General features: G+C 45.0%; 1 protein-coding gene across 6 annotated transcripts in view; it reads right to left on the bottom strand.

Annotated features, from left to right (window-relative positions):
- Positions 1 to 19,891, bottom strand: part of LOC149316002 (plasma membrane calcium-transporting ATPase 4-like) — a 207,562-nt gene extending 187,671 nt beyond the window's left edge. For 2 of the 6 annotated variants that reach the window (XM_089514603.1, XM_089514605.1), the window contains exon 1: positions 19,573 to 19,891. The gene's annotated coding sequence lies outside the window, so the exon portion shown is untranslated. Of the gene's footprint in view, positions 1 to 16,389; positions 16,988 to 19,572 lie in introns of those variants that run through there. The other 4 variants (XM_089514601.1, XM_089514606.1, XM_089514602.1 and 1 more) reach the window with 4 other exon arrangements.
- Between the last annotated feature and the right edge of the window lie 4,499 nt (positions 19,892 to 24,390).

Below are 24,390 nucleotides of genomic sequence, written 5' to 3' on the forward strand. Positions count from 1 at the left end.
CGGTCAGAGGTACTTGTTATCAGCTTCGGCTGATACGCCAACTGCATCCCTTCCTGGGCCGGGGGGACCTTGAAACCGTGGTACATGCTCTGGTAACCTCTCGATTGGATTTCTGTAATGTGCTTTACATGGGGCAACCCTTGTACCAAACCCGGAAGCTTCAATTAGTGCAGAATATGGCTGCTAGGCTGGTTACTGGATGTTCCAGGGCCAGCCATATAACACCAGTCCTGAAAGATCTTCATTGGCTGCCTATTCGCTTCCGGGCTGAATACAAGGTCTTGGTTATCACCTATAAAGCCCTAAATGGCTTGGGCCCAGGGTACTTGGAGGACCGCCTCTCCCCATACAATCCGCCCCGCACTCTCAGATCGGGTGGGAAATATCTTTTAAGAGTTCCAGATGCTCGGCTTAATTCATCTCGGAGGGCATTTTCAGTTTCGGCCCCTCAGCTCTGGAACTCTCTCCCCTATGAGCTCCGTACAGTTACCACCCTTGATGGTTTCAAGAGGAACCTGAAGACCTTTTTATTCCGCCAGGCTTTTCCCCCATGAGCCTGTTGGTATTCTTCTTTTTCCCCTGGCAATGTAATTGGTGGAATCCATCTTCAGCCATTTGTATGGGGTTGTTTTGCATGGTTTTAACTGTTTTTAACTGTTAACTGCTTTATTGTTTTATTATAATATGATATTGTGTATGTTGGGGTATTGGGTTTGTTGTTCTTATTGTTCTATTTACTTGTTGTACACCGCTGTGATCTTTGGAATAGCGGTATAGAAAAAAATTAATTATATTATTATTAAAATGTATGGGTCTCTTTTTCTCAGGGTATCAGTTCTCTGCAACCTGAACATTCAGTTATGACAACAGACAACCAGTTTCTGAAAAGGACTGACTGGAAGGATCCACAGAAACACTATTTTCCCTCCAAATGCAGCACCCACAATCAAAGACGAGTTGATATGCAAAAATCTACCATCAGTGCTGCAATCATGTAGTATTTTCAGGGGCATTTCTTCAATAAAGGAAAAATAAATTTTATATTAAAAGCCATCTAAAACAAGTGGCACAGCATTACAGGTCACAGTGAAGTCTAGTGCTTTATATATTGTGCTGTGTCCCTACCTGGACCAAAAGGACCTTGAAGCAGTGGTACTTGCACTGATAATCTCGTTTAGATTTCTGTAATGCACTCTACTTGCACCAAGTTCGGAAGCTTCAATTGGTTCAAAATGCGGCAGCCAGATTGGTCACCAGGACACCTAGGTTTGACCATATAACACCGGTATTGAAATCTCTTCACTAGCTGCCAATTAGCTTCTGGGCGCAGTACAAGGTGTTGATTATTACCTTTAAAACCCTACATGGCTTGGGCCCAAGTTACGTGCAGGAACACCTCTCCCTACACAATCTGCCCCGCACTCTTAGAACATCTGGGAAGTTTTTATTAGAACATCATAATATCAGGTTAATGACAACCTCCCATAGGGCGTTCACTGCCATGGTCCCAAAATTATGGAATGGCCTACTGGAAGAGATCCGTCTTATCACTACCTTAGAAGCCTTTAAGAAGGCACTCAAGACGGATCTCTTCCGGCAGGCTTATCCACTGGACTCCATATAAAAGGTTATGATGATGGCCCCACTCTTGACTATGGTTGTTGGCTAATTGTTGAATTGCTATTTTAGAGAACTAATAGGAATGTTGGTGAATTCAGTATTAGTGTTTTACTGATTGTATTTTGTACCATGTATCATTTTAATGATGTAATCCCACCTCAATACATGGGAGAGGCGGGAAATATAAATAAACTTTATTATTATATGATGTATTCAGTGTACGGGTTAAACAGATAGGGTGATAAAATGCATCTTTGCTTGATCCCTTTGCTAACTGGAAACCACTGTTTTTCTGCATTGTGTCCTCGCAGTAGTCTCTGGTCCTGATTACAGGACAATAAAATGTTGTGGCACATCCATTTCTTTAAGAGTGATCCATAGTTTTTCATTATCTATGCAATCAGAGGCTTTGCTCAAACCTATTTCAGATTTTCTTCTGAAATTTTTTGGTATGCTCCATTAGCCAATTTATGTTTGCAGTATGATCTCTATTGCCTCTTCCTTTCCTGAACCCAGCTTGGATATTTGACATTTCTCACTTCATATATAGTGTAAAAGTCTTTATTGTAGAACTTTGAACACTACCCTGCTTGCATAAGAAATTAATGCAATGGCTACTCTAATCTAATGCAATGGCTATCCTGGTTCTTGGGGATGGGAATGTATTTTTAGTGTTTCCAATCTGTGGTCCATCTTTCTGTTTTTAGTTAGAACTAGAATAGATTCTGTCGCTGTAGCTTGAAGCAGCTCTATTGGTATGCCATCTGTGGCTGCTGATTTATTTCTCCCAAGTGCTCTCAGTGCAGCTTCTACTTCACTTTCTAAAATGGTGGGTTTATCTTTGAATCGTTCTTCCTTAAATGAATCTGTCATCCTTTCATCTCTTCCATATAGTTTTTTGTATATTGTTTCCAACTTCTTTTTATTTCTACAGGGGCTTCATCTGCACTGGAGAAATAATCCAGTTTGACATTACTTTAACTGCCATGGATCAATGCTATGGAATTCTGGGAACTGTAGTTTTGTAAGACATTTAGCCTCTAAACTGAAGCTACAAACAACAAATTATAATTTCCAGGATTCCATAGCATTGAGCCATGGCAGTAAAAATGGTGTCAAGCTGGATTATTTCTGCAGTGTGGATGCAGCCTTGGTGAGACAATGTGTCCCCCTACTGCTCATAGTGCATCCCCACTCCTAGTTTAAAATTCCCCTTGATTTTGCAGATATTGTAGAAAATATCAGCATTGATTCTTCCTGTTTTTGCACACAAATCATTAATCAGTTGCATTCTGACTACATTTCGGACTATATTTCTGTCTCCTTTTACTTTTGCTTCTCACATGTCCTTAACTGTTTCATCTATCATCCACCAAGGCTTTTCTTTCTTTTTGAATTCAGATAATATATTTTTGTATTCCTCTCTGAACATGTCCTTGGCTTCAGTCCAGAGTTCTTCTGACTTCCAGTCAATTAGCCTTAATGGTGCAAATCTATTTTTACATTAAATTCTACAGGGATGTTTTTCAGGTTGTATTTTGGCACAATGGTTGGCTTAGTGTCCTTCTTTAGTTTTACTCTATTTTTTTATATTAGTCGTTTATAGTCTGTGCCGCAACCTGCAGTTTAGGGGAAATATTTAGAATCAGTAGCATCATATTGGGGGGGGGGGGAATGCAGGAGGGTGCAGCCCGCAATGGGTGATACCCAAGAAAGGGGGGTGACAGGTCAGCTCCCCACCCCCGCAGGCACTTTTTGGGCTTTGTGGAGGCTTTTCTGGGTGCCCAGGCCCCACAGAGGGTCTTTTCCCAATGCCCAGGCCCTGTGGAGGGTCTATTTTTGACACCCAGCCCCACAGGGGGGCTTTTCTGGACACCCAGGCTCTGCGGAGGGTCTCTTTTGGGCATCCAGGCCCCACAGAGGGGCTTTTCCTGGGCCCAGCCCTCCCCCCCAGCAGCTGTTCTGAATCCCCTGAGCTTTCTGGTGAGATGGTAGTCCATGAAGATGGCAGAGGGTATGAGGGACAGTAAAATGGCCCCTGGATACATTGCAGTTGCCCCTCCTGGTTTAAATAAAAGATTAAATAAAGGTTTAATTCATTGTGGCCTGAGTGCTAAAACAGAGTGAGCTGAATCAAGCTGTATGCTCAGCAGAGTTCTACTCACACTAGAAGAGTGTTGCAAATAATTATCATTCCTCCCTTCTTCTCCCCTCCCCTTTCTCCTGAAAAGGCTATTCTATGGGACTGGTGAACTGCAGGATAGCACAAGCAAAGGGGAAGGAAGAATCAGCAAAAAGTTATTACTTGATCCACTTTCTCTAGCAAGATGCTTCCACCTAATCCTAAGGCCCTTCCATAGATAAAGAGGGAGATCTGGGTCCAATCTTAAGTAAGCAAGTGACAAAACTTGCTTCTTCTCCATGCAGATTTCCCTTTCACAATTTGTCACCAAAGTCCTAACATCCATCTCAGAAACTGCTGCACTGCCAGAAAACCAGAGGTGGTATAACAACAAGATATGAATGTAACCCTCCAGGGAGATATCATCCATTAGAGCTCTATCATAACTAATCAAAAGAATGATGGATGGAAGCTGGAACATTTCAGGAGGCAGTGTCATCAGTTGGCAAACCCTTATGGAAATGAAGAGGGGGAAAAAGGGGGGGGGGGAGAATACAAGGCTTGGAAACTAGATGTCCAATTATGCATTATGTGAGAAATTGAAAACTGGATCTGCTGACAGTTCTGGTTTACTTGCTTTCCTTTAACATTGTTATGTGGGACTCTGAATTTAATCAGAGCAGTAGAACTCAGGAGGGAAAATTTAACTCCTCCCATGCTTCCACCCCATACATAGATCTGAAATTGATGACTGAATCTCAGAGAGGGTTGAAGGAATGGAAGCGTCCAGCTTCTATTATTGCACCAGATGTAGTTAGTTGGATAAAGAAGGTAAGAGTGGATGGATGGATGGATGGATGGATGTCTATGCATCTATGGTATGTACCTTCCAAGTAGCCTGTCAACTTATGGTGAGCCCATGAATTTCATTGGGTTTTCTTAGGCGAGGGATACTTTGCCTAAATTTGCGGTCTACTAAGTTACAAACTAACCATCTTAAAAGAACACAGCCACCTACATCAATACAACCACATGCACCTAACATTTCCTACTTTTATAACAGGCTATGGTTTGTTAGGAGCACAGCACTGCAGATCTGTCCACTTGGTGATTACAGAATGCCACTGAAGCTAGGGCTAACTGTAAAGAGTTAGCAGATCAAACCTAACAGTCCAAGAACTGTTTGTTGCCTTAAAGAAAAAAAGAATAGACATACAGCTCTCTGCCAACCACCCTGATCAAGATTTTGACTATGCTTAGGGAAGTAAAGTGTCCTGGGAATTAAAGATTTCCTTTCTGGATGAAAAGAAGATTCCCAGCTGGGACCACAACACCAGACACTCGAAATACTACTTTTTTGGACTAAAACCGCTAGAATACCCAAGCCAGTATGGCTACTAGTTCAGCTATTATGGAGCTGTAGGCCAAAAAAAGCAACTTCTAAATTCTTTACAATACGAAAGAAGGTTTTACACACAGAGAGACATGCACATATCATTCTCACATGATTCCACCACCATCTTGACTGTCTAGCTTGTCCACTTTATGCTCTGGCCAAGGCTGCAGGGTACTTCTGATATACTGAGAGCTTGTAGGAGCCTATGTATGATACCTTAGCTTTTAACCTGGAAGGTTTATCTAACCCCGCTGGTTTCATGAAATCACTAAATGTGCAAGTTTCTCTCACTCAGCTGCAACTCCATTCTATCAAAAATGGCACTCTTAGAATCATAGAATCAGAGTAGGAAGAGACCACAAGGGCCATCCAGTCCATCCCCCTGCCATGCAGGAACAAACAATCAAAGCAACCCCTGACAGGTGGCCATCCAGCCTCTGTTTAAAACCCTCCAAAGAAAAAGACTCCACCACACTCTGAGGGAGTGTGTTCCAATGCTGAACAGCTCTTACTGTCAGGAAGTTCTTCCTAATGTTGAAGTGGAATCTCTTCTCCTGTAGTTTACATCCACTGTTCCCTGACTTAGTTTCTGGAGCAGCAGAAAATAAGCTTGTTCCATCTTCTATATTTAAACTTAAATCAATGATGGGAAAGTGATACAATATCCACAGATGGAGATGTCTTATCCACTTTTTCCCTCTTTCACGAGGCATGGTTTTCATGTGGTCAATTATGTTATTGGGCAGATGATTTGAATGCCTGTAATGAGAGGGGGAAAGCCAGCATGGAATAGTGGTTTGAGTGTTGGACAACAATTCTGGTGATCAAGGTTTGATTCCTCACTCGGCCATGAAAACCACTTGGGCAAGTCACACTCTTACAAGGCAATAGCAAACCTCCTATGAACAAATCTTGCCAAGAACACCCCATGACAGATTCATCCTAAGGTTGCCATAAGTCAGAAATTACTTGAAGGCACACAATACACAATGGGAAGGGAATGTGTAACCATCCAAATACTGTTCAGAAGCAACTGCCCTCAGCTCTCACCACTGACTCCCTATCTGAAGGGCCATATACTTTCTGCCCCTACTCGATCAACTAACTCAGTGACAAGCAGATATGTGTATATGCCTTCAAGTCACTGCTGACTTATACTGACCCCATGAATATTTCATGGGGTTTTCTTAGGTTATTATTTATTTATTATTATTAACCTTTATTTATAAAGCGCTGTAAATTTACACAGCGCTGTACATACAATCTTTTTAATTAGACAGTTCCCTGCCCTCAGGCTTACAATCTAAAAAGACACGACACAAAAGGAGAAGGGAGTGGTGGATGGGAAGGGGATGAGGGCCAGCAGTTCTTCTCCACCTCCGAGGCCTGGATCAGGGGAGAGGGACTGGAGGGAGGGCTTGGCTTCTTAATGGATGGTAAGAAATACTCAGAGGTTATACCACTTATTTATTCTATGTGTATCCCAACTTTCTCCCCAAGCATAGGTCTATTTCACACTACACAGTTATGGCACTTTGGTACCTCTTTAACTGCAATAACTGGAGGTGTAGTTTGGCAAGGCACTTGAGCTATCTGGCTGATAATGCTAAATGCCCCACAAAACTACAAATCCCAAAATTATACAGGATGGACTCATGGCAGTTAAAGTGACATCAAAGTGCTAAAATTGTGTAGTGTGAAAGACGCCACATTTTTTAAACCAGCTCCGAAAGTGACCAGACTAGCCAGAAAAAAAGGGCAAATAAAAAGCAGATCAGTTAAAAATCTGCTGTCTAGTAACCACATGGCAAACTGACAGGAGATGACATGAAATACTACCTGCTGCCTCCAACACCCACAGGGAGTGCAGGGATAGTACTTTTGTTTCATCCCCCAACTTTATTTCCACATTGGCTACTGACCTATCCTTTCCAGTCAGAAAGGTCCAAAACACACTGCAAAAATAATCCAGTTTGAGACCGCTTTAACTGCCTGGCTCAGTGCTAGAGAATCCTGGGAACTATAGTTTATTGTGGCACCAGATCTCTCTGACAGAGAAGGCTAAAGATCTCACAAAACTCCACTTCCCAGAATTCCCCAGCACTGAGACAGGGCATTCAAAACTGTCTCAAACTAGATCATTTCTGCAGAGTGTTTTGGACCTAACTAGAAGCTAAATGGAGAGGGGAAACACAAAAAGTCTTGTAGAGCGAATGGCTTTATTTCCACTAGCACAGACAGCACAGAAACTGAGAAAATCCATCCACTTTGAATTCCTCATTCCTAAAGATGGCCAGGCAAGTAATTAAAAATAAATTATAGCCCTGTCAAAATTTTAATTAATCTAGCTTTCAATTAGCACTAAACTGCTCTAATTTCTGCAGTATTTTTAGTATTAAAATATCAGCAAAATACCACTTAAATTAAAGAATATGACAGAATTATGGTGTCACAACACCACTTTTTAATCGAGGTGGCATTCTGGTCACCAGGAGTTCTGCATAGGTCTGAAGAGGAAGAGCCCTCCCCTTAGGCTTGCCATTTCACGGCAGTGGGTGGGACTTTCCCGCCTCCTGGGGGGCGTGCCCGGTCCTGCCCCGCCCTCCCCCCATTCTCGGGTGGCTGCCCGACTCAGGGCTCCCAGGGCTGCTGCCTCCCTTTCCTACAGTGCTGAGCAGCATGTCTGGAGCAACAGCAGCAGCAGCTGGACATAGCAGGGGGCGGGGTCTGCTGCTCTGCCCTGCCCCTATTGGCCAGCCCTCTGCTTCCTTATTTGGGCATGCTCCAACGTCCAAGCAGGGAGGGCTTTGCACTCAGGCAAGCTGCTTTTAGTTCTTCCCCTCTTTCTCTTTCTCTTTCCACTCCTTATCTTCTTGTTATTCCGTTTTTTTTCTTCTCCTCTTCTTCCCCTCCTCTTCCTCTTCTCCTTTTTCTTTCTTTCTTCCCTCTCCTCATCTTCTTTTTCTCTTTGTTCCTATTCTTCTTCTATCTTCTCCTTTTCTTCTTTCTCCTTCCCCTTTTTTCTCTTCCTCCCCCTTCCTCCTCTGCTGTTGCTGTTGTTATTGTTGTTGTTGTGTGCCCAACTCCTTTCTGACTTATGGCAACCCTGCCTCTAGTCCTCTTATTTACCCCCCCCTCTCTAAGCCCCCCTCCTCTTCTTCTCAGGGATCCAAGGCTTCTCAAGGCTTTGCCCCCATTACAAAAGAAAAAAGACTTTGCAAGGGATCTGACCCATAAATCCCCCCTAAGTTGAGACATACCTGGGGAAAAAGAGGGGGTGAGAGGTTTGGGGGGGGGGTTGGAGGAGGCAAGGAAAAGGAGGAAGGGGGGAATTGCTAAGAAGGCTTGGGAGTGGGAAATGTAGTTTGTAGTGGCAAAAGGGGGTGCCTGTGGTCTTTCAAATCCTATGCCTGCTTGGGAGTGGGACTTGTAGTTTGCAGTGGCAAAAGCGGGTGCCTGTGGTCTTTCAAATCCTATGCCTGCTAGGAAGTGGGACATGTAGTTGTAGAATTGGGCAGGGGTGGTATTTGGCCAGAAAGAGAAGTACATTTCTGCCATCTGTCTAGGAATAATGCCAAAATGTCGTCCATTTTGAGCAGCCGAAGAAACATGCATTTATATTAACATTTTTTTAAAATTATCAATTTTTTCATGTGTCCTCCATTTTTTAAAAAAAGTGTCCTACATTTGAAAATGTGGCCCCACATTTGTCCTACATTTGTCCCAGTTTGGAGGTCCTGACTTATGGCAACCCTACCTCCCCTCCCTCCTTCCACCTGTCATCTTCTGGCCTGGGAGGGAGTGAAAGGACAGGCCCAATGCCATCAGGCCGGCCTTGATTAAGAAAAAGAGCCCTTCCTCCTGTCCATCTGCCTTGGTCCAAACCTCAGAGGGAGAGAAGAATGCTGGACCTGATCCCTCCCCCCCCTCACCATTCCCTTCTCCTTTTGTGTTGTGTCTTTTTAGATTGTAAGCCTGAGGGCAGCGAACCGTCTAATTATTATCCCCTCTGTTGTAAGCCGCCCAGATTCCCAGTGATTGGGCAGCATATAAATAAATCCTATTATTAAAAGGAGCCTTTCCTCCTAATTAAACCTATCCAATCCGTACTTTCAATCTAACATTAAACAGCATGGGGTTTTTTAGGTTTCATAGGTAGTCCATTTCATAGGATAGTATATACCAGGGGTAGGCAACCCTTTTGAGCCGGGGGCCGGGTTGCTGTCCCTCAGACAACTGGGGGGCCGAAGCCAAAAAATAAATAATTAAATAAATTTTAAAAAATTAAATAAATAAATAAACCGGGACAAATGTAGGACAAAATTTTCAAATGGAGGGCACTTTTAAAATAAAAAATGGAGGACACGTGAAAAAAATTGCTGATTTTTTTAAAAAAAGGTTAAGATAAATGCATTTTTCTGAGGCTTCTATAGACAATTGCCCCACCATGCCCCTCGCGCGAGACGCCAAAGGCCCCGGCGGCAATCGGTGGCAGGACCGGGCTGGGGCCGGTCCCAAGGCCTCGCCGGGCCGCATCCGGCCCGCGGGCCACAGGTTGCCTACCCCTGGTATATACCCACATGGTATAGTGGCTTGAGCATTGGACTATAATTCTGGAGACCAGGGTTCAAATCCCCACTCAGCCATGGAAACCCACTGGTTGATCTTGTGCAGGTCACATTCTCTCAGCCTGAAAGGAAGATAAAGGCAAACCCTCTCTGAACAAACCTTGCCAACCTGTGATAAGTTAACCTAAATCTGAAACGATTGGCAGGCAAACAACAGCAAATGGGCATGCATGGTTAAATGTGCTACTTACATTATTGACTTTTTATATTTTAAGGACCACTTGGATGGCTTCCCTCAACAGCTGCTTAGGAAGTGAACCTTCCTTCCTTGTCCACTAGGGTATAGAAAGAGCTTGGTGGGACAGACATACAGAAGAACCCTCCCCTTCTGCAAATGTGGAGGACCAAATGCAATCTGCTCAGAGCCCACAGTAGAACAATTACTGTATATACTCGACTATAAGTCGACTTCATGTATAAGTTGAAGGCAGATTTGAGGACAAAAAGGATGGATTTTGACATGACCCATTAATAAGTCGAGAGTAAAACTTAGAGGCATGTAACAAAGGATCTAAAGGATGAAGCAAAAGAAAACAAAATTCCAGCAGGCATGTTTGTGCTTATACTAAAGGCTGGATGGATGAGTGAATAGAGTGGGGTTAGTGCTTCCAGGACAGATTACACTCTTGCCTATCACCAGGGGATGATTCCTTTTTAAAATAAGAGCTAAAGTATTTGAACTCAATTAAAATCAAGTCAATTTTTTGGTCAATTTTTGACTAAAATTTCTAGACTTATACATGAGTATATCCAGTATTTATTAACACCCATTCAGCGGGATTCTAAATCCTCTTCCTTTAGTAAGATGAGGGAGTAAAGAAGCCAGCTTTGGTACCACAAAGGTTTATATTTGAGGTACTTTGCTATAAATAATGATGAGTCGATCACATTGGACCCTTTCACACTACAGTCATAACCAATGATTCCACTTTAACTGCCATGGCTGCATCCTGTGAAATCCTGGGGCTTCTAGTTTGGTGAGACACTGGAGGTCTCAGGCCAAAAATTCTAAATATATGCAGGTATGTGTCTTTCAATTGCCTGTCAGCCTATGGTGACCCCATGAATTTAATAGGGTTTTCTTAGGCAAGGAATACTCTGAAGTGGTTTGCCATTGTCCTCTTACATGTAGTCTACAGCACCTGCTATTCTGCAAATCCCAGTATACTACAGAATGGAATCACAGCTGTTAAAAGTGTATTTACAGTGCTGTAATTGTGTAGTGGAAAAGGATCCCCTGAAACAGACTGTTTCAGCAGGATGACCAAATATCTTTCTTCCATTGTCCCAAAATAGCAATATACAGTAATGTGAAACTCCTGACAGGAAAAAAATGTCACAGCAATTGTTCAAAAGCCTGAGATTCACTCATGCAGCCTATGTGCACCCTATAAAAGTAAAGGTTTTCCCTTGACAAGATTGTCCAGTTGTGTCCAACTGTAGGGGGTGGTGCTCATCTCAATTACTAAGCCGAAGAGCCAGTGTTGTCCGAAGACGACCACAGTGGTCAGGTCACCAGCATGACTGCATGGAACACTGTTACCTTCCCAACGAAGTAGTACCTATTTATCTACTTGCACTTTCACATGCTTTCGAACTGCTGGGTTAGCAGAAGCTGGGACTAGTGACAGGAGCTTATTCCTTCATTAGGCACTTGGGCCTTGAACTGCCATTCTTCTGATCATACTATCTTCAGAATTGGCATCTTAAGCACTAAGTCACCAAATCCCATATGTCCACCCTATACACATGAGATAATATACCAAAACTAATCTGGTTTGATGCAGTTTTAGAGAGAGAAACCAATGTAACCAAGCTGCAACCCAGACAGGGATATGCAAGTAATAAAAGACAAAAAGTCCCTAGAAAGAATAAGCAGCTATAGTCTTGTTCCTTAGAGTATTTCCAAAATAGACATACATTGGACAGCACTTGGCTAAATCAGACTTCGATCTCCTGCCATTCCACTGTGTCAATATGGGTTCTGGCCCTTCAGTACAAATGAGGACAAAATGAACAGCAAGCGAGAAGGGAGGGTGGCCCAATTGATCCAACTGCCCATCTATTAGCATCATTGGTGTAAACCTCTCTTTGACTTAGTGGCATTGTAAAGAGCCCTCTGGCATGATAGAGATGGCTTCATCACAGCTATGTCTGAAAACAGCAAAAAGGACTCAGTAGATCAGAATCAGGACCTGACAGCTCAAAACATCTAGCGAGGAAAGAGCTAAAACATAAGTTTCTGCACATTTCACAAGATGTCACAGACTTGTTGCCAAAAATTAAAGACTGTTACAGATTTACCAGCAATTCAGGAACACATTTTCATAGGAGCTAATCTGACTTGTTAATAACTTGAGATTTATTAAAAGAAGCAACAAATTTCTCTCATTATGATCTTTTGTGTCATGTATCTTTAGGTAGTTTTCTATTAATGTTAACTTTCTTGTTATAATTTGTGGAACTACTTTACGTTGTACTCCATTTTTTGTTTAAAACTGTGGTATTCCATTCAAGTCTGTATTTTTGTATCCACAGTAAAAGGATATATATGCTTGTATTTAAAAGCAATAATAATATGCCTTTTGTATGAAGAATAATGAAAAAATAATTTGTCAAACTATCAGTGCAACAGGTCTCTGATTTACCTTAGATATGAACATTTTGTCTAATAACAAAAGTCTGAAATATCTGACCCCATACAGCTCACAGAGGAGAGAGCCAATTTACAACAGCAACTTTTGATGAATTTAGTAGCACAATTTATTACATGAGTAAGTGCAAGCCCAGTGAAACAGAGGACAAATTCTTGAACTAATAAGCTTCACAAGTCAACAACAGACCTGGTAAGACAACAGCAAGCAAGACAGAAGAATACTTTTGGAGCAAGTTTAAAGCTTCTGCTACCATCTGTGGTATAAAGCCATTCTCTTCAAAGGCTGGTTTAACACTTCTGCTCTGGGACAGCTCATGAACAATGGTTTGGCAGAAAGAAAATACAGAGCTTATTAACACTTGTATAACAAGGACGAGCAAGTGTTGTATATCCGGTCCAAAAGACACTGAGTGTAAATACAGTAGCATTCTGACACACTTCTTTCTTTCTTATTCTTCCCCCATAATTTATCTTCCAGTATCTCGCTGTCACAAATGGTTTCTTCTCATGGAACAGCAATGTTTAATATTCCTTCTAAAACACTGCTGGTCTTGATAGTATAGGGAAGTGCTTTATAATGAGCCAGACCACTGGTCCTTCTAACTCAGTATCATGAATACAGACTGCCAAGAGCAGCTCTCCAGGATTTCTGACAGGGCTATTTCTCAGCCCTAAGCAGTGAACTATGACCCTTCCCATATACACACACCATTAATAGGCTACAAAAATTGGAATGGTGAGCTGGAAAGAGGTAACTCATGGTCAGATCCCAGTCAACAATGATAAATGGGCAATTTGGAAGTTTATGCCCTATCAAAAAGACAATGGCAGATGGCAGCGTATGCTGCTCCTCTTATTAACATTATAGTCTGTGAAATAAATATTTAGGAAAAAATTGCTATATTGTGTAAAATAAAACAAATAAACAGATTTTTCTGCAACACCAGTCAAGGTACCAAAGAATTGCCAATTTTCTTCCATTATAAATGTACAAATTGAAACTACAGAAACCCTTCAATCACCCTGGAACATTAAATAAAAGAGGCCATTTGAAGGGTGGGCATTTGAAATAGGTGGCCACTAAAAACAAGCGCACAATGCACCAAAAATACACTGGCTTGCCCTGAAGAATTCATGATAAGGCTTTCCAAATTGCCAAAGAAAGCAGTTTCTCTCACTACAGGTGGAATCTAAATGTTGCACATCTAGGTTGATTATTGTATCAGAGACTAGGGCAGAGACAGCACAGCCTACTCCACACTACTTCATTATATTCCTTCTTCCATTGATGTCTTAAATCAGATTTCCCTCAGGGTCAAGAAATGAAAGGATGTGAACAATTCCTATACTTGTTGGAACAAGGAGACAAACCCCTTCTGGAGAGATATGTTACACCCTCTTGGGGAAACAAAGGACAGCACAAATAGGCCATACTCTGCAACCTAGGTTACCTTAAGTCATTTTCAATGCTCCCTTGTAGAGCAGAGGACTAGTGTCTCCTGCCCACCTCTCTACAGCACTGAAAATGCAGTTTTCCATTCCATCTTTCTATGCATGGTTCTTCTGAGGACTTGGGAGTTCTGACTTTCCAGGCATCTGACATACTTCAAAGGGTGTCTTGATATCCATAGGTATGCTGGTGAATTACAAACCAAACCAAACCCAAGAACAAAAATCAACACATTAGTGCAGTTTCAGCTTTTGCACTGAATGAAATAACATCATTAAATTCAAGTGTTCCCCTGCAAAATGCAGGAATTCAGTCCAGACACACATCCTATACATTCTTAGATTCATAGGTGATAGACGGAAAAGGTATGCGTCACCCTGGTGATTACTGTGGTTTTACTGAGGCTTTTCTTCCACATTTAATCTGACAGGCGGGTGCAAACAGGGAAGTAAGGTTACTAAAGCAGATCAAAATTCCACTGGGGGAAAAAAAGTAGCCAACATAACCCTAAAGAGGACTATCATTCAACCCTTGCCCACAACTAGATCACAATATTGTATTGCACCAACACCACTACGAGATCCCACCAAATTTTAAATGCTACCAAAACATTACGGTTTGGCTGTTCAAAAGCCCTGGCTGCTCAGCCTGTTGGTTTTCCTCTCAACTCTGTCACTCTTATTACCTTCATTCCCAATTTCTGCTCATGCCATATCTCTTCTACCCTGCTTCGATTTATATGTTCCAACTCTGGTTTCCAACAAGCCTGAATGCCCCACCCAAATTTTACCACAAACGTACTGCTCTACCTTGGAAGTGGCTGTAGCTCCATGACACAGAATCCCACTTGCACAACGCCTCTTGTGCAGTCAATGGTAGCGCCAGTTAAAAGAGCTCAGATTTCAACCCAGCAAGGAGGATAAAGATCCCTAAGAGCCAAGCCTATGAATACTTGGGATTGATAGTGTATAAAGCCAGCTCCATGTATGTTTGTGTGACCTGCACACTGTTGCTTTCAGCTTTCTATCCTCTCTGCACAGGGAGTGGTCTTAGGTAGGACTGCGCTGCACCATCTGAAGCAGCTACTAGCAGCTAGCCTGCATTTGCACAAGGTTCATCAGAGACCACTATAAACTCATCTTGCAGCATTGAGGGGAGGGGAGGGGAGGTGTGAAGATGGGCATGTCATTGACTGGCAGTTCTGAATACAATCAAGTTGTGAAGCTTCTCTTTTCTGCCAGAATTAAAACCCAGCAAACCCCAGCACATGGACCAAGGAAACTAGAAGACCACATATAGAGAAAGGAGGCGGCAGAGAATGTCATGGCTGCAGAGGCTGAAGTGAAGGTACACAAAGGGTGAAACAAATGGGAAGGGCAGCAACAGGAGTAGGGAAAGGAACTTTGACAACACTGTCCTTTCTGTAGCAGGCAATCCACCACCAGATGGAAGTTTCCCCCAAATAAGGTTGTGCAGCGTGGTGTTTTTCCCCACCTGTCAGGAGACTGGCATGAAGTCAGACAGGATTGCCTTGGTGCTAATGGGGGAAGGGGGGGGGGGGGAGAACACTGGGTGCTTCCATCTGCTACGGAGAGATACGCAGCCATTTGGCAGTCCTATTATCAAACGTGTCAGACTTCAACAGTTCTGCACATCTAAGCAAAGGAAGAGTCCCTGGTGTCAGCTGCTGCTGTAAAGTGGGGAGGGAGATAAGGGAGATCTCTGCAGGGTAAGAGCCCAAGCCCCCTCCCAGAGCCCCACCCCACCCCTTATGTGCAACACAACAAACCTGTGCACACTTTTTGCAGAAAAAGAGATCCACTGACTTGAACGGAACACACTCCTAGGTAATGTGTTCCTCCTCTCCTCTGTTGGTTTGGGCAAAATGGGTTTCCCAACTGCCATTTAAACCCACCTGAGCTACAGAACAGTATGTTTTCAGCAATGAAAAGAAACCTCTTATTGGAGAGAGAGGAGGGGAAAGCATGGAAGGAATTGGACTGGCTCTCATCCCTTGGTTTAACACCTGTAGGGAACAGAGAAGGTACAGGCGGAGACCATATATCACTACTCCTTCTCTTTTTAGCACCACCATTCAAGGCTGCTTTCTTTCAGGGCTGGCTGACATCTTCAGCCTCCTCAGAATCAGCAGAGGGAGAAAGGCACTAGGCTGCATCCAGACTGGAGAAATAACCCGGTTTGGCCCCGCTTTAACTTTTTCTGGCCCAAGGCTATGGAATTCTGGGACTTGGAGTTTCTTGTGGGGCCCAGAGCAAACAAATTCCAACTCCCAGAATTCTATAGCCTTGGGCCGTTAAAGACTTAAAGCGGGGCCAAAGCGGGTTCTTTCTCCAGTGTGGATGCAGCCTTAGTCTCAAAGGTACCAGGAGATCCCTTTGCATCCTGATTTTCCAGCTGTATATCTGCATCCTATCACCATGGTGAGTCCTGGGCAGCCTCCTAGCAAGTATAAAAGGACACGGCTGGGGCGGGAGAAAGAGATTCGGCTGAACTCACCAGCGCTTTGCAGCAGCAGAACAAGTTGGACCAGGCTGCCCTTTCTCTCCCCCTCTTTTCCAGGCTTCTGCTTCACCTCCTTGCCTTATGCGGGCATCGCCACCTCCGGCCTGCCTCCGCTTCTTCCCTTTCCCAGCAGATCGGGCCTCATCGGAGGACCAGACCGCTCTCCAAGCCGACCCTTTCGCCCTTGTTCCAGGCTGGGAGTCTCCTTCCTTCCTCCCTCCTTCCCTCCCTGCTTTCCCCAGGAAGCCTCCTCCCTCTCCCTCTCCTTGGCCGATCTCTGCAGTGGTACGACATTCCTCCACACACGCCCCGCTTCGCAACACACACACACACACACACCGACTCTGGGACCATGCATACAAACCACACATAGAAGAGCCATGCCCTTGGAAGAGACCCCCAAGGGCCATCCAATCCAACCCCCTGCCAGGCAGGAAGGCACCATCAAAGCACCCCCGACAGAGGGCCCTGGGGGGGGGGCAGGTGTCCTCTTTTACCCAGGACGTCTCCTCCCTTTCCACCTCCTTCTGGCATTTCCAAAAGACCTCCATTTGCAGCAGCGTGAATTGACATTTAGAGGAGTGCCTTGAGCTCCATTTTTTTCTGGAATGCATGTATGGAGGAGGAGGAAAGCAGTGGGTGGAAAGGAAATAGTCATGTAAACCTTGGGCCCCAGTGCTTCTAATATTTGATAACTTCGGTAGACTCAGAAATTGGAAGTTTTGTCTCTTTCAGAGCATGTCCAGAGGAGGGGGACCAAAAGGGTGAAGGGTCTGGAAGCCATGCCTTAGCAGGAGAGGCTTAGGGAGCTGGGGATGTTTCGCCTGGAGAAGAGAAGGTTAAGAGGTGACATGATAGCCCTGTTTATTGTATTGAGGAGGGAGCAAGCTTGTTTTCTGCTGCTTCAGAAAACAGAACAGGAAACAATGGATGCAAGCTCCAGGAAAAACGATTCCGCCTCAACATTAGGAGGAACTTCCTGAGAGTAAGGGCTGTTCGGCAGTGGAACAAACTCCCTCCGAGTGTAGTGGAGTCTCCTTCTTTGGAGGTCTTCAAACAGAGGCCATCTGCTGGGGGTGCTTTGATTGTGAGTTCCTGCATGGCCCCGGGTTGGACTGGATGGCCCCTGCGGTCTCTTCCAACTCTAGGATTTAAGTGCATATACTTTTTTGTGTGTGCATGCTCCCATTTCAGTTTTTGACAAGGCTCCTTTCTTTGTCCTCCTTGGCCACCCGGGGTGAGGAGGACCTCTCTAGGGCGAGAAGGCCGGGCGAGAGAGGGAGAAGGTGGGAAAGGGGTGGAAAGGGAGGGGGCGGACTCGGCTCCTTCCCTCCAGAGCCACGGACCAGGCTGCCTTTTGCTCAGGCTTCCTCTTCTCCTTTCCCCGCCGCATGCAGCCAGCCAGCAATCCATTTTGTCAGGGCGGAGCAGGAGACCCTCCTCTCCCCTCCTCTCCAAAGAGGCCCTTCCCAGTTCCATTTCCCCATTTAAAAAACCCCAACGGTCATCCAACGGCGACAGAGAGAGAAACACACACACAGAGCCAGCATTGTACTCCTTCCCCGCCGGTAAGATAATCAGGTCACTGTGCTGCAAGGTCCGCTACGCCCCCCAGACGCCCTCGCCTTGCCCAGGGCCCTTGCCCCAGGAGGGGAGAGGAACAAAAAGCAAGCCCCCAATCCACATCCATCCAAGAGATCGCATCCCCTCCTCCTTTCTTTTGCAGAGGGACTCCCACCCTCCTGCTTTTTCATGGGCCACTTTCGCCAACAGACACACAGAGAGGGGGGGGTGGAAATCGCAACGGTGCCAGGCCTTGCGGGGGAGAAGGCAGGGAGATGGCAAGCCAAGCTGGCTTCTTGTGGAAGCTCCCACTCTCCTCCCGGCAGGCAACCAGGAACGGGAAGGCGTTGTTTAAAGTTTGCACATCACACAAGGGATCTTGCATCACCATCGTTGAAAGGCAGCAGCTGGGAGGCTGCGCTTGGGTCGAGGGGAGCCTCCTTCCTTGCTTCCTCCCTTCCTTCCTCAGATGGCTGCCCTGGCATCTGAGGAAGGAGGCTCCCCTCGACCCAAGCCCAGCCTCCCAGCTGCTTTGCGCCCCAGGCTGCCCCGTCTCCACTCTATCTCCACCTTCCCACCGCTCTGACTGCCTTACACCGCCCTGGGAATTGTAGTTTGCTGAGGTAACTCCCCCCCCGCCTTGCAAAACTACAAATCCAAAGACCCCACAGGGAAAAGGGGGCTCTAGCACTTTAAAGGGTGTCCAGCTGCGTTCCGGGGAGATGCACCCAAGGTCTCTTTGCAGACTGGGTTTGGAAGAGTGGGAGGTCTGTGGAATAATGTGAGCACTTCGGAAGAGGCTGGGAAAAGAAGGCATCCCTCCCTCAGCTCTCTCTCTGCCCTGTGTCTGTGTGTGTGTTTACGTTTGTTATATATGCTTGTTTTATACATGTGTGTGTTTGCTATGGCTGTGTGTGTATTTATGTGTGTGTATTTATATGTGGGTGTGTATATTTATGTGTGTGCATTTGTTTGTTATATGTTTGTTATAGATATGTGTATTGTGTGTGTGTATTTATGTGTGTTTTATATATGTGTGTCAGTATATATGTGTGTGTGTTTGTGTATCTTTTTATATGTGTGTTTGTTATAGTGTATATATGTGTGTGTTATGTGTGTGAGTATATTTATGTGTGCTTGTTTTGTATATGTGTGTGTGTGTGTGTGTGAAACCACCAAACAGCTATCCCACTCTGTCTGGCTCTTTGCTATGGAATTCTGGGAGTTGGAGCTCCTACTCCCAGAATTCCATAGCAAAGAGCCAGAAAAAGAGTGAAAGAGGGGCCAAACCAGGTTATTTCTCCAGTCTGGATGCAGCCTCAGAGAGAAAGCAAACATAGCATTAAAATACCTGCCCCCTTTTTTTGTTTTTTGTCCCTGCTTGGCTCCTTCTCCGAGGCTGAGAAAAGAAGGCATAGAAAAGAGAAAGGAATCCCCCGTCTTTGTTGCCCAGGAGGAGAGGAAAAGCAAAGGCGCTGGGTCCCTTCTTGCCTCGCTTTCCCTCCAGGCCTGGGGCAGCCAGAGGAAAGCAGAAGGCATAAGTATAGATATAGATTCATAAGAATTCTCCCCCCAAAGAAAGAAAGAAAGAAAGAAAGAGCAAACGGAGCTTACTTGGAATCCTTGGAGGAGAAGCGGAGAGTCCCTCTCTTCTTCCAAAACCCGCCCAAGAAGAAGAGGAAGAAGAAGAGCAGGAGGAGCCCTCTTCGCCTTGGACTCAGAGGCTGCCCGAGAGACTGGGGAAAGCCCCTGGATTTCCACGGAGGAGGAGGGAGGGAAGGAGGCGGACTCAGGGAGGAGGGGAGCTGCCAGGCTTTAAGCCTTCCCCAACTTTGGAGCAGCCGAGCTGGGGGCGAAGGGAGAAAGAGGAGCCCTATCAGCCAACTCTCTGTGGGACCTCCCTCGAGGCACCCAAGCCATAGCAGTGTGGCTTCTCCTCCTCCTTCTTCCCACCCAGCCACCCCTTGTCTCCTCCTCGCTCGTCAGCCCGCCTCTTCCTCTCCTTTGCCTCCGCCTCTCTCTCTCTTGCTTTCAAAAATCCAGCCCTTTTCCATTTCCCCCTCAAAGCAGAGTCCTTCCTTCCTTCTTTATCTTTACTCAGCAGCCAGAGAGGCGGAGGAAAACCTCGTCATGGCAACGCCAGACTCAGTCCTCCAAAAAAGGGAGGGAAAGAGGGAGGAAGGCAGGCACTCACTCTCTGCCTCTTGAGGCGGCCTCGCTTTCAAAGGTCCTGGTTTTGTTGGGGTGTCCCCCCCCCCCTTCAACCACATGTTTTATTATAGAAAACACATAGGTGCAACAATACCAACTTATATATACGCTACAAACAAACAGTACAGGTTTTTATGGGGTTTTCAGGTTCTGTGGCCATGTTCTAGAACAGTGCTTCTAAATCTTCCGAATGCTGCGACCCTTTAATACAGTTCCTCATGTTGTAGTGACCCCCCCAACCATAAAATTATTTTCTAAAACCATCAGAAATATGTGTTTTTCCGATGGTCTTAGGCAACTCCTGTGAAAGGGTCGTTCGACCCACAAGTTGGGAATCACTGTTCTAGAAGAGTTCTAGACATGGCCACGTAGCCTGAAAAGCCCACAAAAAACCATGAATGCTGGCCATGAAAGCCTTCGACTTCACAGTACAAATACAAATTTACTGCAGCCTCATTCCTGCAACCTTTTAAACTGGACCACAATTGGGTTTGAGCCAGTTCAAAGGACCCTGGTTCCCACCTAAGTCAAATCGCTGAAGCAATTCAGTGAGGGGAACCCATGAGCACTAGACCCATTTAATCCACATCTTTTTGACGCTGATGGCCTCATTCCCACTTACAAATAAATCGCTTTGCTATCCCAATCGATGGATTGGTTCAGCAGCATATGGCTCTTTTATATATTCTGTAGTATTTATTTAGAATTAATGAAGACACTAAGAATAAAAAATCTAAACAGATACTATAAAATTAGGAATTATAGGCGGGATAACTGTTATCAAGTCTGGAATTTTATAAAAATACCCCCAAAATCCCTATCCCAAAATGCATCTGTGGAGGTAATCAGGTGGCCCCTTTTCCCTGGCATCACTTGATCATAGAGGCCTCCAAGCAAGTTCTGCATCTATAGGGTGAAGTATGTCTCCTGATGACCCTAATGGAAAGGCATTATGGGAGCTGTCCCTTGGCTGCCATGACCTGAAAGCGGAGAGACCACGTAGGCACCAGCCTCACTTAGGAGTTGCAAACAGGAAAGATTCCTTCACACCAAGAGACAGATTTATGACTGGGAGATGTTTCACAGACACAAGCCATTCCGGCAACATAGGATGCCTATGGATCAAGTGATGTGTAAATTTGGTGTTACTTTGATGTAGGACAAGAGCCTCCACTGGCTACGTGACTAGGAACCTATTTAAAGTCCAGTTTTTCCTTTGTTCGAAGTTCCATGTTGGTGGCAGGCAGGCACTCTGTCAGTCTGCTTCTCCTGGTTCCATGCACCCCTTTCCCCATTTTCCTTCAGTGTTGGTGCAGCTACCTTGATTCCAAGGGAAACCATTGCAGGCAAGTATTTCCATTAGAAGGCCTTGTGTTCTCTCTCCATTTTTCCTCCCTTTTCTTCTATTAGCCTGCGTGTGAGTGTATCCCCCTGTGCATCAATAAACTAGATTAAAATTCAAAGACTTTGCCTTTGCCTCAGTTCCTGGAAGTTCTGGTCCCTTCGTTAACACTGCTGGGATTCGATCCGAAAAGGGTACTTGTAAGGAGCCCCATATTGGTATGTTGAGCTAATTAATATTCCCCAAAATTTGAGCAGATATCCTTACATACAGACGGGCAAAAAGGGGTGTGTTCATGACGTCATGAAGGTATAGCCTTCAGACGGCCCTTACCTGAATGCCGCCTTGAACACGCCGCCCGCACGCCCCAAGCGGGAAGAAGCGGCATTAAAAAGGTGCTGCTTTTCCCCGCTTCTTTTCTATATACTGCACAAGTGCGCAGCTCCGTCTATAAGCTGCTGCACCGGTACGCCAGAATTTTTACACCGCTAATTTAAGTTGCCCATTTAAAAGCTCCGTGTCTGCTGCGTCGCATAATGAGTCGGGGTCCTGGAACATGCGCAGTTTGCACCGAGGCTCTAATTAGAGCGTCAGATGCCAAGCAGATGTGGAAGCTGCAGTACAGCTGCACTCTATTTTAATGCTCATAACCCTAACCCTAACCCTAACCCTAGAGCAACATGTACGCATGCGCTGCTAGAATTGGGGAAAGTTTGGAATTTAAAGTGAACCCCTACACACATTCCTGTGCCATTTTCACCTAACAATAAAAAAACCCTAAAACTTTAAATATTTACATATGTACAAGGGAGGTGATGGGGGATGGCAGGGGGACAGCGGTGGCAGCAGCGACAGCTGTGGCTGTGCATTGCAGATTCAGCAAGAGCGTGGGGACCAAAGGAGAGGAGGCATCCATGATGCTGGTGACACTACCAACGTGCAAGTGGACAAGGATGCCAACACCAGCTGATCACCAGCTGGCAGGAGACCACCATTGTTCTTGGGCAGGGCGAGGAAAAAAGTTTAAAGGGGCCTGGGCGCTTTAAATGTGCACATAGGCTTTCTGCCGCCGGTGCTGAGCGCCGCAGCTGCGCAGCTGCGCATCCACCAGCTGGCAAAAGAAAAAAAAAGCCCCGTTTTTGGCCGCCCGTGCAGAAGCTGCCTCTCTCTTTGCAGCATCCTCCGAGGTGGCGGTATGGAAACTGCGGGTCAGAAACGGCCCCAGGTGAGGCGTCTTCACTGCCCCCCATGTGGAAGCCCCATCACCTGAGCCACGCCCCCGGGGCGGGCGGTCTGGAGGCTCCGTATTCAGCAGAATACACCTCCAAGACGTCTTCCCCTGCCCGTCTGTACCCTGCCTTAGAAGAATTGGATTATTTCAAAGGAACATAGAAAAACAAATGACTAAATATTTTTTTTTGTTTTGTTTTTTTAAGGGGGAAAGGAAGGAGGAGATGGTGGGACTCTAAAGAGAGCCCCACCTGAGGGGATCCAAATGATACCTTTATTAGACCAATCAAAATGCACAATTACATGTTGCAAGCTTTTGAAGTCACACTGGCTTCTTCATCAGGCAAAAAGGAGAAAGACATTGAAGATGTCAGTCCTAGGCTTGCATTTTCTGTTGCAGACTGACACCTCCTCCCCCTTTGGCCATGCGGTCATTGGTAAGTTTTCATAGTCAAGGAAATGTAGGCCTGTTACAGACTGCCAAAATAAAGCTGCTTGGGGTCTCTTTGGAGGTATGCTGTTTAAATGATGCATGCATCCTAAGAATCCAGAAGCTGCACCAAAGCTGCACTCCAGTGCTTAGGAATGGAGAGAGGCTTTGGCGCGACCTCCGGACTCTTAGGACCCATGCATCATTCAAATAGCATACCTCCAAAGAGACCCGAAGCAGCTTTATTCTGGCAGTCTGTAACAGGCCGTAATGTCCATTTCCAATTCAAAGAAGATGTTTCCTCAGAATCCAGCTTGTCCCCTTCCCTTGTGAAGCCACAGGCTCCTATGTAGGTAAATAACACTGAATTTCTCAAGAAGTACCCCCCCCCCCAATATTGGGACTGATTGCCATGCTTTGTCTCTAGACCACCTAAAGTTTTCCTGATGCAAAACATGAAAACTTCTTGAGAAATTCAGTGTTCACTGTCTACATATCTACAAAGGAAAGTAGAAAAGCTGTCTCTACTTTGACCCAACTTTTAGAGCAAACCAGAGTGCTGAAGCACCTGCCAACCAGAGCCCAAATCCAACCACCTCCTATCTAGAGCAGATCTATTGAATCAGATGGATTAACATAACTGTTGATTTATCATTCAACTATTTATTAATTGTGTCTTTTCTAATCAAGGCTAGCAGTTGGAGTATGCTCAGATAGAAGGTAATTAAATGTTTAATTTCATTTCATGGGCGGATATCTTAGTCATATGAATCAATGAAATCAGGAGGGCTTTAAACTAAATCCTATAGTAGGAGACAATATTTCATAGACCACGAGGATACCAAATAACTGGGGAAACATGCATTGGAATGGCATCTTGCCAGAGGGTAGTAAAAGTAATAAGGAAGCCATTCAATTAGAAACAAGGCTGACATGTCTCTGCACCAGAGACAGGAATCATATGGCCTTCCAGATGTTGTTGAAGTGTATCTCCAAGTATTGCTCCCCATTGGATATACTGGTCAGGGCTTCTGAGACAGCTCAGACCATGGAATGCAAACAAAATGAACTCAAACTCTTAACACAGGAAAAAAGGTAGGATTCAATAGGTTTTTATGAAACTGATGGAATAACACTTATAAATGGAATTCAGTAATTGAAGGCTACTTCCTATTCAAAAGGAATAGACCATGTGTACAAGAGTGAGGAGATCTTTGAC

This window comes from Sceloporus occidentalis, unplaced genomic scaffold, assembly GCF_023333645.1.
Source record: "Sceloporus occidentalis isolate IW3139 unplaced genomic scaffold, rSceOcc1.0.p SCAF_3, whole genome shotgun sequence".
Taxonomy (NCBI): Eukaryota; Metazoa; Chordata; class Lepidosauria; order Squamata; family Phrynosomatidae; genus Sceloporus; species Sceloporus occidentalis.